We start from the raw sequence: 18,911 nt of genomic DNA on the forward strand, positions 1-18,911 counted from the left end.
CCGAGCCCCGCAAGTCACCCCTCCTTGGATTCCCCTAGGTCTCTAGTTTTCAGAAATGCACAGGTTTGGTAGGTTTCCCTAGGTGCCGGCTGAGCTAGAGGCCAAAATCTACAGGTAGGCACTTCGCAAAAAGCACCTCTGTTTTCTTCCAAATTTTTTGATGTGTCCATGTTGCGCTTTGGGGTGTTTCCTGTCGCGGGCGCTAGGCCTACCCACACAAGTGAGGTATCATTTTTATCGGGAGACTTGGGGGAACGCTGGGTGGAAGGAAATTTGTGGCTCCTCTCAGATTCCAGAACTTTCTGCCACAGAAATGTGAGGTACATGTGTTTTTTTAGCCAAATTTTGAGGTTTGCAAAGGATTCTGGGTAACAGAACCTGGTCCGAGCCCCGCAAGTCACCCCTCCTTGGATTCCCCTAGGTCTCTAGTTTTCAGAAATGCACAGGTTTGGTAGGTTTCCCTAGGTGCCGGCTGAGCTAGAGGCCAAAATCTACAGGTAGGCACTTCGCAAAAAACACCTCTGTTTTCTTCCAAAATTTTGGATGTGTCCACGTTGCGCTTTGGGGTGTTTCCTGTCGCGGGCGCTAGGCCTACCCACGCAAGTGAGGTATCATTTTTATCGGGAGACTTGGGGGAACGCTGGGTGGCAGGAAATTCGTAGCTCCTCCCAGATTCCAGAACTTTCTGCCACAGAAATGTGAGGAACATGTGTTTTTTTAGCCAAATTTTGAGGTTTGCAAAGGATTCTGGGTAACAGAACCTGGTCCGAGCCCCGCAAGTCACCCCATCTTGGATTCCCCTAGGTCTCTAGTTTTCAGAAATGCACAGGTTTGGTAGGTTTCCCTAGGTGCCGGCTGAGCTAGCGGCCAAAATCTACAGGTAGGCACTTCGCAAAAAACACCTCTGTTTTCTTCCAAAATTTTGGATGTGTCCACGTTGCGCTTTGGGGTGTTTCCTGTCGCGGGCGCTAGGCCTACCCACACAAGTGAGGTATCATTTTTATCGGGAGACTTGGGGGAACGCTGGGTGGAAGGAAATTTGTGGCTCCTCTCAGATTCCAGAACTTTCTGCCACAGAAATGTGAGGTACATGTGTTTTTTTAGCCAAATTTTGAGGTTTGCAAAGGATTCTGGGTAACAGAACCTGGTCCGAGCCCCGCAAGTCACCCCTCCTTGGATTCCCCTAGGTCTCTAGTTTTCAGAAATGCACAGGTTTGGTAGGCTTCCCTAGGTGCCGGCTGAGCTAGAGGCCAAAATCTACAGGTAGGCACTTCGCAAAAAACACCTCTGTTTTCTTCCAAAATTTTTGATGTGTCCACGTTGCGCTTTGGGGTGTTTACTGTCGCGGGCGCTAGGCCTACCCACACAAGTGAGGTATAATTTTTATCGGGAGACGTGGGGGAACGCTGGGTGGAAGGAAATTTGTGGCTCCTCTCAGATTACAGAACTTTCTGCCACAGAAATGTGAGGAACATGTGTTTTTTCAGCCAAATTTTGAGGTTTGCAAAGGATTCTGGGTAACAGAACCTGGTCCGAGCCCCGCAAGTCACCCCTCCTTGGATTCCCCTAGGTCTCTAGTTTTCAGAAATTCACAGGTTTGGTAGGTTTCCCTAGGTGCCGGCTGAGCTAGAGGCCAAAATCTACAGGTAGGCAATTCGCAAAAAACACCTCTGTTTTCTTCCAAAACTTTTGATGTGTCCACGTTGCGCTTTGGGGTGTTTCCTGTCGCGGGCGCTAGGCCTACCCACGCAAGTGAGGTATCATTTTTATCGGGAGACTTTGGGGAACGCTGGGTGGAAGGAAATTTGTGGCTCCTCTCAGATTACAGAACTTTCTGCCACAGAAATGTGAGGAACATGTGTTTTTTTAGCCACATTTTGAGGTTTGCAAAGGATTCTGGGTAACAGAACCTGGTCCGAGCCCCGCAAGTCACCCCTCCTTGGATTCCCCTAGGTGTCTAGTTTTCAGAAATGCACAGGTTTGGTAGGTTTCCCTAGGTGCCGGCTGAGCTAGAGGCCAAAATCTACAGGTAGGCACTTCGCAAAAAACACCTCTGTTTTCTTCCAAAATTTTTGATGTGTCCACGTTGCGCTTTGGGGTGTTTACTGTCGCGGGCTCTAGGCCTACCCACACAAGTGAGGTATCATTTTTATCGGGAGACTTGGGGGAACGCTGGGTGGAAGGAAATTTGTGGCTCCTCTCAGATTCCAGAACTTTCTGCCACAGAAATGTGAGGAACATGTGTTTTTTTAGCCAAATTTTGAGGTTTGCAAAGGATTCTGGGTAACAGAACCTGGTCCGAGCCCCGCAAGTCACCCCTCCTTGGATTCCCCTAGGTCTCTAGTTTTCAGAAATGCACAGGTTTGGTAGGTTTCCCTAGGTGCCGGCTGAGCTAGAGGCCAAAATCTACAGGTAGGCACTTCGCAAAAAGCACCTCTGTTTTCTTCCAAATTTTTTGATGTGTCCATGTTGCGCTTTGGGGTGTTTCCTGTCGCGGGCGCTAGGCCTACCCACACAAGTGAGGTATCATTTTTATCGGGAGACTTGGGGGAACGCTGGGTGGAAGGAAATTTGTGGCTCCTCTCAGATTCCAGAACTTTCTGCCACAGAAATGTGAGGAACATGTGTTTTTTTAGCCAAATTTTGAGGTTTGCAAAGGATTCTGGGTAACAGAACCTGGTCCGAGCCCCGCAAGTCACCCCTCCTTGGATTCCCCTAGGTCTCTAGTTTTCAGAAATGCACAGGTTTGGTAGGTTTCCCTAGGTGCCGGCTGAGCTAGAGGCCAAAATCTACAGGTAGGCACTTCGCAAAGAACACCTCTGTTTTCTTCCAAAATTTTGGATGTGTCCACGTTGCGCTTTGGGGTGTTTCCTGTCGCGGGCGCTAGGCCTACCCACGCAAGTGAGGTATCATTTTTATCGGGAGACTTGGGGGAACGCTGGGTGGCAGGAAATTCGTAGCTCCTCCCAGATTCCAGAACTTTCTGCCACAGAAATGTGAGGAACATGTGTTTTTTTAGCCAAATTTTGAGGTTTGCAAAGGATTCTGGGTAACAGAACCTGGTCCGAGCCCCGCAAGTCACCCCATCTTGGATTCCCCTAGGTCTCTAGTTTTCAGAAATGCACAGGTTTGGTAGGTTTCCCTAGGTGCCGGCTGAGCTAGAGGCCAAAATCTACAGGTAGGCACTTCGCAAAAAACACCTCTGTTTTCTTCCAAAATTTTTGATGTGTCCACGTTGCGCTTTGGCGTGTTTCCTGTCGCGGGCGCTAGGCCTACCCACACAAGTGAGGTATCATTTTTATCGGGAGACTTGCGGGAACGCTGGGTGGAAGGAAATTTGTGGCTCCTCTCAGATTCCAGAACTTTCTGCCACAGAAATGTGAGGAACATGTGTTTTTTTAGCCAAATTTTGAGGTTTGCAAAGGATTCTGGGTAACAGAACCTGGTCCGAGCCCCGCAAGTCACCCCTCCTTGGATTCCCCTAGGTCTCTAGTTTTCAGAAATGCACAGGTTTGGTAGGTTTCCCTAGGTGCCGGCTGAGCTAGAGGCCAAAATCTACAGGTAGGCACTTCGCAAAAAGCACCTCTGTTTTCTTCCAAATTTTTTGATGTGTCCATGTTGCGCTTTGGGGTGTTTCCTGTCGCGGGCGCTAGGCCTACCCACACAAGTGAGGTATCATTTTTATCGGGAGACTTGGGGGAACGCTGGGTGGAAGGAAATTTGTGGCTCCTCTCAGATTCCAGAACTTTCTGCCACAGAAATGTGAGGAACATGTGTTTTTTTAGCCAAATTTTGAGGTTTGCAAAGGATTCTGGGTAACAGAACCTGGTCCGAGCCCCGCAAGTCACCCCTCCTTGGATTCCCCTAGGTCTCTAGTTTTCAGAAATGCACAGGTTTGGTAGGTTTCCCTAGGTGCCGGCTGAGCTAGAGGCCAAAATCTACAGGTAGGCACTTCGCAAAAAACACCTCTGTTTTCTTCCAAAATTTTGGATGTGTCCACGTTGCGCTTTGGGGTGTTTCCTGTCGCGGGCGCTAGGCCTACCCACGCAAGTGAGGTATCATTTTTATCGGGAGACTTGGGGGAACGCTGGGTGGCAGGAAATTCGTAGCTCCTCCCAGATTCCAGAACTTTCTGCCACAGAAATGTGAGGAACATGTGTTTTTTTAGCCAAATTTTGAGGTTTGCAAAGGATTCTGGGTAACAGAACCTGGTCCGAGCCCCGCAAGTCACCCCATCTTGGATTCCCCTAGGTCTCTAGTTTTCAGAAATGCACAGGTTTGGTAGGTTTCCCTGGGTGCCGGCTGAGCTAGCGGCCAAAATCTACAGGTAGGCACTTCGCAAAAAACACCTCTGTTTTCTTCCAAAATTTTGGATGTGTCCACGTTGCGCTTTGGGGTGTTTCCTGTCGCGGGCGCTAGGCCTACCCACACAAGTGAGGTATCATTTTTATCGGGAGACTTGGGGGAACGCTGGGTGGAAGGAAATTTGTGGCTCCTCTCAGATTCCAGAACTTTCTGCCACAGAAATGTGAGGAACATGTGTTTTTTTAGCCAAATTTTGAGGTTTGCAAAGGATTCTGGGTAACAGAACCTGGTCCGAGCCCCGCAAGTCACCCCTCCTTGGATTCCCCTAGGTCTCTAGTTTTCAGAAATGCACAGGTTTGGTAGGTTTCCCTAGGTGCCGGCTGAGCTAGAGGCCAAAATCTACAGGTAGGCACTTCGCAAAGAACACCTCTGTTTTCTTCCAAAATTTTGGATGTGTCCACGTTGCGCTTTGGGGTGTTTCCTGTCGCGGGCGCTAGGCCTACCCACGCAAGTGAGGTATCATTTTTATCGGGAGACTTGGGGGAACGCTGGGTGGCAGGAAATTCGTAGCTCCTCCCAGATTCCAGAACTTTCTGCCACAGAAATGTGAGGAACATGTGTTTTTTTAGCCAAATTTTGAGGTTTGCAAAGGATTCTGGGTAACAGAACCTGGTCCGAGCCCCGCAAGTCACCCCATCTTGGATTCCCCTAGGTCTCTAGTTTTCAGAAATGCACAGGTTTGGTAGGTTTCCCTAGGTGCCGGCTGAGCTAGAGGCCAAAATCTACAGGTAGGCACTTCGCAAAAAACACCTGTGTTTTCTTCCAAAATTTTTGATGTGTCCACGTTGCGCTTTGGCGTGTTTCCTGTCGCGGGCGCTAGGCCTACCCACACAAGTGAGGTATCATTTTTATCGGGAGACTTGCGGGAACGCTGGGTGGAAGGAAATTTGTGGCTCCTCTCAGATTCCAGAACTTTCTGCCACAGAAATGTGAGGAACATGTGTTTTTTTAGCCAAATTTTGAGGTTTGCAAAGGATTCTGGGTAACAGAACCTGGTCCGAGCCCCGCAAGTCACCCCTCCTTGGATTCCCCTAGGTCTCTAGTTTTCAGAAATGCACAGGTTTGGTAGGTTTCCCTAGGTGCCGGCTGAGCTAGAGGCCAAAATCTACAGGTAGGCACTTCGCAAAAAGCACCTCTGTTTTCTTCCAAATTTTTTGATGTGTCCATGTTGCGCTTTGGGGTGTTTCCTGTCGCGGGCGCTAGGCCTACCCACACAAGTGAGGTATCATTTTTATCGGGAGACTTGGGGGAACGCTGGGTGGAAGGAAATTTGTGGCTCCTCTCAGATTCCAGAACTTTCTGCCACAGAAATGTGAGGAACATGTGTTTTTTTAGCCAAATTTTGAGGTTTGCAAAGGATTCTGGGTAACAGAACCTGGTCCGAGCCCCGCAAGTCACCCCTCCTTGGATTCCCCTAGGTCTCTAGTTTTCAGAAATGCACAGGTTTGGTAGGTTTCCCTAGGTGCCGGCTGAGCTAGAGGCCAAAATCTACAGGTAGGCACTTCGCAAAAAACACCTCTGTTTTCTTCCAAAATTTTGGATGTGTCCACGTTGCGCTTTGGGGTGTTTCCTGTCGCGGGCGCTAGGCCTACCCACGCAAGTGAGGTATCATTTTTATCGGGAGACTTGGGGGAACGCTGGGTGGCAGGAAATTCGTAGCTCCTCCCAGATTCCAGAACTTTCTGCCACAGAAATGTGAGGAACATGTGTTTTTTTAGCCAAATTTTGAGGTTTGCAAAGGATTCTGGGTAACAGAACCTGGTCCGAGCCCCGCAAGTCACCCCATCTTGGATTCCCCTAGGTCTCTAGTTTTCAGAAATGCACAGGTTTGGTAGGTTTCCCTGGGTGCCGGCTGAGCTAGCGGCCAAAATCTACAGGTAGGCACTTCGCAAAAAACACCTCTGTTTTCTTCCAAAATTTTGGATGTGTCCACGTTGCGCTTTGGGGTGTTTCCTGTCGCGGGCGCTAGGCCTACCCACACAAGTGAGGTATCATTTTTATCGGGAGACTTGGGGGAACGCTGGGTGGAAGGAAATTTGTGGCTCCTCTCAGATTCCAGAACTTTCTGCCACAGAAATGTGAGGAACATGTGTTTTTTTAGCCAAATTTAGAGGTTTGCAAAGGATTCTGGGTAACAGAACCTGGTCCGAGCCCCGCAAGTCACCCCTGCTTGGATTCCCCTAGGTCTCTAGTTTTCAGAAATGCACAGGTTTGGTAGGTTTCCCTAGGTGCCGGCTGAGCTAGAGGCCAAAATCTACAGGTAGGCACTTCGCAAAAAACACCTCTGTTTTCTTCCAAAATTTTGGATGTGTCCACGTTGCGCTTTGGGGTGTTTCCTGTCGCGGGCGCTAGGCCTACCCACGCAAGTGAGGTATCATTTTTATCGGGAGACTTGGGGGAACGCTGGGTGGCAGGAAATTCGTAGCTCCTCCCAGATTCCAGAACTTTCTGCCACAGAAATGTGAGGAACATGTGTTTTTTTAGCCAAATTTTGAGGTTTGCAAAGGATTCTGGGTAACAGAACCTGGTCCGAGCCCCGCAAGTCACCCCATCTTGGATTCCCCTAGGTCTCTAGTTTTCAGAAATGCACAGGTTTGGTAGGTTTCCCTAGGTGCCGGCTGAGCTAGAGGCCAAAATCTACAGGTAGGCACTTCGCAAAAAACACCTCTGTTTTCTTCCAAAATTTTGGATGTGTCCACGTTGCGCTTTGGGGTGTTTCCTGTCGCGGGCGCTAGGCCTACCCACACAAGTGAGGTATCATTTTTATCGGGAGACTTGGGGGAACGCTGGGTGGCAGGAAATTCGTAGCTCCTCCCAGATTCCAGAACTTTCTGCCACAGAAATGTGAGGAACATGTGTTTTTTTAGCCAAATTTTGAGGTTTGCAAAGGATTCTGGGTAACAGAACCTGGTCCGAGCCCCGCAAGTCACCCCATCTTGGATTCCCCTAGGTCTCTAGTTTTCAGAAATGCACAGGTTTGGTAGGTTTCCCTAGGTGCCGGCTGAGCTAGAGGCCAAAATCTACAGGTAGGCACTTCGCAAAAAACACCTCTGTTTTCTTCCAAAATTTTTGATGTGTCCACGTTGCGCTTTGGGGTGTTTCCTGTCGCGGGCGCTAGGCCTACCCACACAAGTGAGGTATCATTTTTATCGGGAGACTTGGGGGAACGCTGGGTGGAAGGAAATTTGTGGCTCCTCTCAGATTCCAGAACTTTCTGCCACAGAAATGTGAGGAACATGTGTTTTTTTAGCCAAATTTTGAGGTTTGCAAAGGATTCTGGGTAACAGAACCTGGTCCGAGCCCCGCAAGTCACCCCTCCTTGGATTCCCCTAGGTCTCTAGTTTTCAGAAATGCACAGGTTTGGTAGGTTTCCCTAGGTGCCGGCTGAGCTAGAGGCCAAAATCTACAGGTAGGCACTTCGCAAAAAACACCTCTGTTTTCTTCCAAAACTTTTGATGTGTCCACGTTGCGCTTTGGGGTGTTTCCTGTCGCGGGCGCTAGGCCTACCCACGCAAGTGAGGTATCATTTTTATCGGGAGACTTGGGGGAACACTGGGTGGAAGGAAATTTGTGGCTCCTCTCAGATTCCAGAACTTTCTGCCACAGAAATGTGAGGAACATGTGTTTTTTCAGCCAAAATTTGAGGTTTGCAAAGGATTCTGGGTAACAGAACCTGGTCCGAGCCCCGCAAGTCACCCCTCCTTGGAATCCCCTAGGTCTCTAGTTTTCAGAAATGCACAGGTTTGGTAGGTTTCCCTAGGTGCCGGCTGAGCTAGAGGCCAAAATCTACAGGTAGGCACTTCGCAAAAAACACCTCTGTTTTCTTCCAAAATTTTTGATGTGTCCACGTTGCGCTTTGGGGTGTTTACTGTCGCGGGCGCTAGGCCTACCCACACAAGTGAAGTATCATTTTTATCGGGAGACGTGGGGGAACGCTGGGTGGAAGGAAATTTGTGGCTCCTCTCAGATTCCAGAACTTTCTGCCACAGAAATGTGAGGAACATGTGTTTTTTCAGCCAAATTTTGAGGTTTGCAAAGGATTCTGGATAACAGAACCTGGTCCGAGCCCCGCAAGTCACCCCTCCTTGGATTCCCCTAGGTCTCTAGTTTTCAGAAATGCACAGGTTTGGTAGGTTTCCCTAGGTGCCGGCTGAGCTAGAGGCCAAAATCTACAGGTAGGCACTTCGCAAAAAACACCTCTGTTTTCTTCCAAAACTTTTGATGTGTCCACGTTGCGCTTTGGGGTGTTTCCTGTCGCGGGCGCTAGGCCTACCCACGCAAGTGAGGTATCATTTTTATCGGGAGACTTTGGGGAACGCTGGGTGGAAGGAAATTTGTGGCTCCTCTCAGATTACAGAACTTTCTGCCACAGAAATGTGAGGAACATGTGTTTTTTTAGCCACATTTTGAGGTTTGCAAAGGATTCTGGGTAACAGAACCTGGTCCGAGCCCCGCAAGTCACCCCTCCTTGGATTCCCCTAGGTCTCTAGTTTTCAGAAATGCACAGGTTTGGTAGGTTTCCCTAGGTGCCGGCTGAGCTAGAGGCCAAAATCTACAGGTAGGCACTTCGCAAAAAACACCTCTGTTTTCTTCCAAAATTTTTGATGTGTCCACGTTGCGCTTTGGGGTGTTTACTGTCGCGGGCTCTCTGCCTACCCACACAAGTGAGGTATCATTTTTATCGGGAGACTTGGGGGAACGCTGGGTGGAAGGAAATTTGTGGCTCCTCTCAGATTCCAGAACTTTCTGCCACAGAAATGTGAGGAACATGTGTTTTTTTAGCCAAATTTTGAGGTTTGCAAAGGATTCTGGGTAACAGAACCTGGTCCGAGCCCCGCAAGTCACCCCTCCTTGGATTCCCCTAGGTCTCTAGTTTTCAGAAATGCACAGGTTTGGTAGGTTTCCCTAGGTGCCGGCTGAGCTAGAGGCCAAAATCTACAGGTAGGCACTTCGCAAAAAGCACCTCTGTTTTCTTCCAAATTTTTTGATGTGTCCATGTTGCGCTTTGGGGTGTTTCCTGTCGCGGGCGCTAGGCCTACCCACACAAGTGAGGTATCATTTTTATCGGGAGACTTGGGGGAACGCTGGGTGGAAGGAAATTTGTGGCTCCTCTCAGATTCCAGAACTTTCTGCCACAGAAATGTGAGGTACATGTGTTTTTTTAGCCAAATTTTGAGGTTTGCAAAGGATTCTGGGTAACAGAACCTGGTCCGAGCCCCGCAAGTCACCCCTCCTTGGATTCCCCTAGGTCTCTAGTTTTCAGAAATGCACAGGTTTGGTAGGTTTCCCTAGGTGCCGGCTGAGCTAGAGGCCAAATTCTACAGGTAGGCACTTCGCAAAAAACACCTCTGTTTTCTTCCAAAATTTTGGATGTGTCCACGTTGCGCTTTGGGGTGTTTCCTGTCGCGGGTGCTAGGCCTACCCACGCAAGTGAGGTATCATTTTTATCGGGAGACTTGGGGGAACGCTGGGTGACAGGAAATTCGTAGCTCCTCCCAGATTCCAGAACTTTCTGCCACAGAAATGTGAGGAACATTTGTTTTTTTAGCCAAATTTTGAGGTTTGCAAAGGATTCTGGGTAACAGAACCTGGTCCGAGCCCCGCAAGTCACCCCATCTTGGATTCCCCTACGTCTCTAGTTTTCAGAAATGCACAGGTTTGGTATGTTTCCCTAGGTGCCGGCTGAGCTAGAGGCCAAAATCTACAGGTAGGCACTTCGCAAAAAACACCTCTGTTTTCTTCCAAAATTTTTGATGTGTCCACGTTGCGCTTTGGGGTTTTTCCTGTCGCGGGCGCTAGGCCTACCCACACAAGTGAGGTATCATTTTTATCGGGAGACTTGGGGGAACGCTGGGTGGAAGGAAATTTGTGGCTCCTCTCAGATTCCAGAACTTTCTGCCACAGAAATGTGAGGAACATGTGTTTTTTTAGCCAAATTTTGAGGTTTGCAAAGGATTCTGGGTAACAGAACCTGGTCCGAGCCCCGCAAGTCACCCCTCCTTGGATTCCCCTAGGTCTCTAGTTTTCAGAAATGCACAGGTTTGGTAGGTTTCCCTAGGTGCCGGCTGAGCTAGAGGCCAAAATCTACAGGTAGGCACTTCGCAAAAAACACCTCTGTTTTCTTCCAAAACTTTTGATGTGTCCACGTTGCGCTTTGGGGTGTTTCCTGTCGCGGGCGCTAGGCCTACCCACGCAAGTGAGGTATCATTTTTATCGGGAGACTTGGGGGAACGCTGGGTGGAAGGAAATTTGTGGCTCCTCTCAGATTCCAGAACTTTCTGCTACAGAAATGTGAGGTTTTTAGCCAAATTTTGAGGTTTGCAAAGGATTCTGGGTAACAGAACCTGGTCCGAGCCCCGCAAGTCACCCCTCCTTGGATTCCCCTAGGTCTCTAGTTTTCAGACATGCACAGGTTTGGTAGGTTTCCCTAGGTGCCGGCTGAGCTAGAGGCCAAAATCTACAGGTAGACACTTCGCAAAAAACACCTCTGCTTTCTTTAAAAAAAATGGATGTGTCCACCTTGCGTTTTGGGGCGTTTCCTGTCGCGGGCGCTAGGCCAACCCACACAAGTGAGGTATCATTTTTATCGGGAGAACATAGATTAGCAAAACAAGTGCTATTGCCCCTTGTCTTTCTCTACATTTTTTCCTTCCAAATATAGGAGAGTGTGTAAAAAAGACATCTATTTGAGAAATTCCCTATAATTCACATGCTAGTATGGTCACCCCGGAATTCAGAGATTTGCAAATAACCACTGCTCCTCAGCACCTTATCTTGTGCCCTTTTTGGAAATGCAAAGGTTTTCTTGATAGCAATTTTTTACTCTTTATATTTCAGCAAATGAATTGCTGTATACCCGGTATAGAATGAAAACGCACTGCAGGGTGCAGCTCATTTATTGGCTCTGGGTTCCTCGGGTTCTTGATGAACCTACAAGCCCTATATATCCCCGCAACCAGAGGAGTCCAGCAGACGTAACAGTATATTGCTTTCCATAATCTGACATTGCAGGGAAAAGTTACAGAGTAAAACGTAGAGAAAAATTGATGTTTTTTTCACCTCAATTTCAATATTTTTCTTTTTCAGCTGTTATTTTCTGTAGGAAACCCTTGTAGGATCTACACAAATGACCCCTTGCTGAATTCAGAATTTTGTCTACTTTTCAGAAATGGTTAGGTTTCTGGGATCCAGCATTGGTTTCATGCCCATTCCTGTCACTGACTGGAAGGAGGCTGAAAGCACAAAAAATTGCAAAAATGGGGTACGCCCCAGTAAAATGCCAAAATTGTGTTGAAAAATTGGGTTTTCTGATTCAAGTCTGCCTGTTCCTGAAAGCTAGGAAGCTGCTGAGGTTAGCACTGCAAACCCTTTGTTGATGCCATTTTCAGGGGGAAATCCACAAGCCTTCTTCTGCAGCCACTTTTTCCAATTTTTTTAAAAAAAACGAAATTTTCACTGTATTTTGGCCAATTTCTTGGCCTCCTTCAAGGGAACCCACAAAGTCTGGGTACCTCTAGAATCCCTAGGATGTTGGAAAAAAAGGACGCAAATTTGGCTTGGTTAGCTTATGTGGACAAAAAGTTACGAGGGCCTAAGCGCGAACTGCCCCAAATAGGCAAAAAAAGGCCTGGCACAGGAGGGGGAAAAGGCCTGGCAGCGAAGGGGTTAAAGGAAAACGAGTTGCAAAATGAAAAAAATACCGAAACCATTTGGTTTCGTTTTTTCAGAGTAGGCAGTGGCCCATAGGAACACTGCCTGCTCTGAAAAAATATTTTTGTCGACATTCACAAAGGGGAAAGTGTCCTATGGGGACCCCTTCCCTTTTACGAATGAGTTACCACCAGTGTGACACTGGTGGTAACTGCGAGTTGCTTTGCGACCGCATTCGCGGTCACAAAGCAATTCTGAATTGCGATGCAAGTCGCAAATAGGAAGGGAACACCCCTTACTATTTGCGAGTCGCATTCCCAAATTGCGACTCGGTACCGACTCGCAATTTGGGAATGAGCATCGCGTGAGGCCGTTTGCGTGGCGCAAACTTCTATTTTCGCAGTTTGCGACATGCAAACGGCTTGCTACATCTGGCCCTATGCCCCTACAGTGTCTAAGCCAATTCTTAGACATTGTAAGTGCAGGGTAGCCATGAAGAGTATATGGTCTGGGAGTTTGTCAAACACAAACTCCACAGTTTCATAATGGCTACACTGAATACTGGGAAGTTTGGTATCAAACTTCTCAGCACAATAAATCTACACTGATGCCAGTGTGGGATTTATTAAGAAATGCACACAGAGGGCATCTTAGAGATGCCCCCTGCATGCCAGCCCAACTGCTAGTGCTAGGCTGACCGGTCTCTGCCAGCCTGCCACTTCCAGACCAGTATGTGGCCACATGGGGTGAGTGCTTTTGTGTGACCAGGAACAAAGCCTGTCCTGTGTGGAGGTGCTTCACACCTCCCCCTGCAGGAACTGTAACACCTGGCGGTGAGCCTCAAAGGCTCAAGCCTGGTGTTACAACGCCCTAGGGCACTCCAGCTAGTGGAGATGCCCGTCCCCCAGACACAGCCCCCACTTTTGCCGGCACATCCGGGGAGATAATGAGAAAAACAAGGAGGAGTCACCCCCTCAGCCAGGTCTACCCCTAAAGTGACCAGAGCTGATGTTACCCCATCCTTAGAAAGGACTCTTGTGGTTCTAAAATAAGTTAAGAAAATAATATTTATCTATATAAAAACCTATTGGCCTAGAGTTAAGTCATTGAGTGTGTATTCTCATTAATTGCCTGTGTGTGTACAACAAATGCTTAACACTACCCTCTGATAAGCCTAACTGCTCGACCACACTACCACAAATAGAGCATTAGTATTATCTTTTATTGCCTCTGTCAAGCCTCTTGGGGAACCCCTGGATTCTGTGCACACTATCTCTCACTTTGAGATAGTATTTACAGAGCCAGCTTCCTACACTGGCAGATCAGCGGTGGGGTCTAAGACTTTGCTGGACTACACAGCCAATATCTGATCACACAACTAAATTCCAAAATTGTCATTAGAAAAGTGATTTTTGAATTTTTACTATTTTTCCACATTTTTTAAAGTCCTGTTAGGGCCTTGTGTAAGTCCCTGCTAGCATTTCTTTTTAAGTTTTGTAAAAGTTAGGATTTAAGTACTAGAAGTAGTTTTTAGTTTCTTAAAAAGTAACCCCAACTTTTAGAGACATAGGCCCTCATTACAACCCTGGCGGTCGGCAGTAACACCGCCAACAGGCCGGTTGTAAAAAAAATAGAATCACGACCACTGCGGAAACCGCCAACACAGACAGCCACTTTAACACTCCAACCACTGCGGCGGTAGCAACAACACTGCGGCGGTAACCACCAACAGAGAGGCGCAAGTCAAAGTACCGCCCACCACACCACAACCCGCCCATCCGCCAGCTTTTCTGGGGCGGTACCAATGGCATCAAAAGCACGGCGGAACCAGTACACAGAAGGGAAACCACTCACCTCTCGACACTCAACGAAGAACCGGGATGCCATGGAGCCCAAACTACAGGTGTTACCGATGTTGGTGTATCTTCTCATCCACCAGGAGTACGAACGTCGGCGGCGAAGACCACGGTGATTACTGCACTTAGCATACAGGGGAGTGGGGGAGGAAAAAGAGAGTGACACACACACGCAACACCCCCACCCCCACCCTCACCCCAATACCATACCCCCAGACACATACAACATTACATATACACCCCTCGGGAATAATGCAAGGACAAAAGGAATTGAGTCAAATGAGTGTCATATTAGAAATAGTCAGATATGCGTTACAAATTCAAAAACAGTATTTACAATATATACAATATGTACATAATGTGGTACACTGTCCACTCAAAATATCCGTGGGCCACAGGGCCATATCACATAGGCCAAGCCCACACTTGACTCCTGCCTCAATATGGAGAGAACACTGCAGGGGCAACAGGTCGAAAACACACAGGCACCTCAGGGGGACGGGGAAGGGGGGGCACCTCAGCCGGAAGATGGTACAATGCCACTGCTCCTGGAGGGGGCTCCATGCCCACAGTGATGTCCTGGGGAGTGCAAGGCCACAGTCTCTCAAGTCTCTCAAGTGGGTGGTTTACCCACGGCCTGGTCTCGGGGAGTTCAAAGCCACAGTTTTTCAAGTCTCTCAAGTGGGTGGCTTGCCCACTGCCTGGTCCTCAGGAATTCAAAGCCACAGTCTCTCAAGTCTCTCAAGTGGGTGGTTTGCCCACTGCCTGGTCCTGGGGAGTGCAAAGCCACAGTCTCTCAAGTGGATGCCTTTTCCCACTGGTTCTGGAGGGGGCTTTGTGCGCAGTGTGCTTAATCCTGCCAAGGATAGGGTGAGTGGATACATTTCTCCACTGGTTTTGGAGGGGGCTTTGTGCCCAGTGTGCTTCATCCTGCCAAGGATAGGGTGAGTGGATGCCTTTCTCCACTGATTCTGGAGGGGGCTTTGTGGCCAGCGTGCTTCAGCCTGCCAAGGATAGGGTGAGTGGATGCCTTTCTCCACTGGTTCTGGAGGGGGCTTGGTGCCCAGCGTGCTTCATCCTGCCAAGGATAGGGTGAGTGGATGCCTTTCTTCACAGGTTCTGGAGGGGGCTTTGTGCCCAGCGTGCTTCATCCTGCCAAGGATAGTGTGAGTGGATGCCTTTCTCCACTGGTTCTGGAGGGGGTTTTGTGCCCAGCATGCTTCATCCTGCCAAGGATAGGGTGAGTGGAAGCCTTTCTCCACTGGTTCTGGAGGGGGCTTGGTGCCCAGCGTGCTTCATCATGCCAAGGATAGGGTGAGTGGATGCCTTTCTTCACAGGTTCTGGAAGGGGCTTTGTGCCCAGTGTGCTTCATCCTGTCAAGGATAGAGTGAGTGGATGCCTTTCTCCACAGGTTTTTGATGGGGCTTGGTGCCCAGTGATGAAACACCTGGGGTGTGGCAGTTCACAGTCCCTCACCTGGGTGTCTGAGCCACGGGATTTGCAGTGACCAGGATGCATGATAGTCCATGGAGGCAGGGCTAGAGTCCATCTGGTGGTGGCTATGCCTGCACTGTTTTGCTAGTGCCGGTGCTGCTTGGGGTGCTGCCAGTGGTGGAGGGAGGCTCCAGCCCCTCTCCTGCAGCCTCTGACGGCTGTCCACTGGGGTTGCTGCTGCTGGCAGTGGTGCTACTGTTAGCGGTGCAGGAGGCGGGGCTTGCAGCGGGGCTTGCGGCGGTGCAGGTGGCGGTGCTGGCCGCGGTGCAGGTGCTGGTGCTGCCAGTGGCGGGGGAGGCTCCAGCCCTTCTTCTGCAGCCTCGGGCGGCTGCCCACTGGGGCTGCTGCTGCTGACAGTAGTGGTGCTTGCAGTGGTGCAGGTGGCAGTGCTTGCAGCGGTGCTAGTGGTGGGGCTGCTGGTGGTGCTGGCCACGGTGGAAGTGGCGGTGCTGGCGTTGTGCTGGTAGCCACCAGCCTTTCACCTGCAGCCTCGGATGGCTGAAGTGCCTTGCTTGGAGTTTTGTGCCCCTTCCTCACCTTGGCAGATGGTGGTGTCACCTTGGGTCTGGCAGCTGGAGTCTTTGAGGTGGCCTTGCTGGGTGGTTGTGGCTCCTTCCCCTTGCTGGATGCTGTCCCTTTTTTAACCTTGCCAGGTGGCGGAATGGATTTTGCCTTGGCAGGGGTTGGTGGCACACTGGCTGGGCGGACCGGCGCCCCCTTTGATCCTCTGACAGCTGCGGGAAACACAGCGGACGTGGACTTGGTGGATGAGGTGCTGGGCTTGGGTTTGGCCACCCTGGCCCGAGGGGAAGGACGGGGGGGTAGGGAAGAGGTCAATGTTTGCAAGTAAAATCTTCTTAGGGACACTGGGGTGGTAAGAGGGAGAAGGTCTGGGAGTGGAGGAAGAGGGAGTGGTTGTAGGAGGTGTCTGTCTGCTGAGTTTGGGTGCAAGTGCATGGGCTGGAAGTTGTTGTGAGGTAGATGGATGTTGGGTGGGTGGGTGCTTGCGTTTGTGTACTTTGGGAGGAGGGATCACAGACACACTGGGAGAGGACACAGGGGATGTTTACATGGATGTGAGGGTGGTGACTACCAGTGAGGGGCGTGTAGTGATGGGCGTGCTGGTGATGGAGGTAGTGGATGAGGATGTAGTGCATGCAGGTGTGAGTAGAAACACTACTGGGAGGGAGGTGGATGAGGAGGAGGAGGGAGACACAATGGAGGCAGTGGATGTTGGTGTGTCTGCATGGGGATGGTGCTTGTGGTGCTTGTGTGAGTGCCTGTGAGATGAAGTGTGGTGCTTGTGTTTGCCTGAGCCACTTCTGTGTGTTGATTTGGGTGAATGCTGGTCTGAAGGTGTGCTTGAGATAGATTAGGGTTGAGGGGTTTGGGACTGGGTAGAGGAAGTTGGAGAGGGGAGGCTGGAGACAGGGACAATGGCTGCCATCAGTGCAGAGGCCACAGCCTGAAATGCTATCTGTTGGGCCGCCACGCCAGAGTGCATGCCCTCCAGGTATGCATTTGTTTGTTGCAAATGCCTCTAGACACCCTGGATGGCATTCAGAATGGTTTACTTCCCAACAGTGAGGGATCTCAGGAGGTCAATAACCTCCTCACTGAGGGCAGCAGGGCTGACTGGGGCAGGGCCTGAGGTGCCTGGGGCAAAGGAGATGCCCACCCTCCTGGGTGAGCGGGCACGGGAAACACGCTGAGGGGCTGCTGGGAGGGCAGTGCTGGTAGGGGGGTGGCCGCTGTACCTGTTGTAGGGGTGGGCACAGAGGTGTCCGCCACCAGCAGGGAGCTTCCAACGGAGGGGGAGTCGCCGTCTGTGGTGTCCCCTCCTGTCCCTGTCGTGGTGCTCCCCTCGCCCTCCGTCCCACTGGTGTCCTCACCGTCGGTGGATTCAGCCTCCTGGCCCATGTGGGATGCAGCTCCCTCCGTCGCCGGTGCCTCTGCTCCTCCGCCAGATGATGCTAATGCACACAAGGACAGGGTGACAAAACATAAAGGGGGGGAGAGACAAAGGATACACTTGGTCAATGCCAGCAACAACACTACCGTTGCCGTACACAACTCACAAGGAACAGCCCTATGCACTATTCCATGCACTACCAGTTACAATGCCAGTCACCAGCCCATGGGGTACAATGACTAACGCCATCGGCTGCACACCTGAAACAAACAGGGCCCTGACCAGTAGTAGATGGCCACTAACACTATTGGGTTTGGAGTGCTTCAGAGCCTGCCCAACAAGGGACCTACCCTGCCATTTTCGCCCTGGCCTAAGGTAGGGTGACCAGATTTTGAGGAGCAAAAACCGGGACAGGTCAGACAAAAAGAAGGACTAACGACTTTACACTCACTTTTATATCTGGCTTGTCCCGTTTTTTTGCTTAGCTTTGTGAATGTGTGCCTATACATGTGTTTGTTTAGCATATATATATATATACACACACACACACACACACACTCTTACAAGACTACACATATAAAATTAGCTATGGCTTGACCTCCCACCCTGCACCCCCAAACCACCCCCTACCCACCTCTCTCTGCTCCCCACTCCATCTCTCTGCTGGGAGCAGACAGTGGACTGTTTTGCCTGACAGTAACATATAACCTACTTTAATAATTTCATACTTTGTAGGCGTCTGTTAAAGGACAGCATACTTTTAACTTATACTTCCCTAGATAATCTGACCTTTGTCCCAAAAACCGGGACATTCATATGATAATCTAACCTTTGTCCCCAAAATCAGGACATTTGTTTAAAATTAAGAGAAGCGTCGGGACACTGGGACAGTCCTCTAAAAACCAGACTCTCCGGGGAAATCCGGGACGTCTGGTCACCCTAGCCTAGGGGCACCCACAGTCAACATCCCCACCCAGGTAAAAGCTTAACGCGCGCAAAGTACTGAATCATATTTTGTACTCACCTGCTTGTGGCTGCTGTGATGCCCTCAAACGCCCATCCGACTCCCGACAACAACGGGCGCTCCTTCCTTGTTGGGAGGCCAGCCCCAGCTGGGCCTCCGCCGTCTTCCTTGCCCAGTGGCATAGGTCCTCCCACCATTTGCGGCAGTAGGTGCTCCGCCTGTCAAAGACCCCCAGGGTCCGCACCTCCTTAACGATGGCACGCCAAATACCCGTTTTTCTGATGGGCGCTGACTTGCAGGAAAAAGACAGGAGAAAAGGGAATTAGTTAACCGTCCGGACCGTCACACTCATGGCCCACCATATCCCTTCCATCCCCTGACGCACATACATTGACCACCATACATGCAGCACTCTGGCCTGGATGCCTCAGCCCCACCACATGTGGCTTATATAGACAGCACTCCATACATTCATGGCCCAGGCATTATGCTCCCAGTGTACTCACCTGTTTGTCTGGGGGACCAGAGAGTAACGTGTACTGGGGTAGGACCCTATCCACCAATCTCTCCAACTCCTCCACAGTAAAGGCAGGGGCCCTTTCCCCAGACACATGAGCCGTTGTCGCTTCCAGACACAGGTCACAGCAGTACTTGCAGTGTAGGTCCTCT

Source organism: Pleurodeles waltl, chromosome 5 (genome assembly GCF_031143425.1).
Source record: "Pleurodeles waltl isolate 20211129_DDA chromosome 5, aPleWal1.hap1.20221129, whole genome shotgun sequence".
Taxonomy (NCBI): domain Eukaryota; kingdom Metazoa; phylum Chordata; class Amphibia; order Caudata; family Salamandridae; genus Pleurodeles; species Pleurodeles waltl.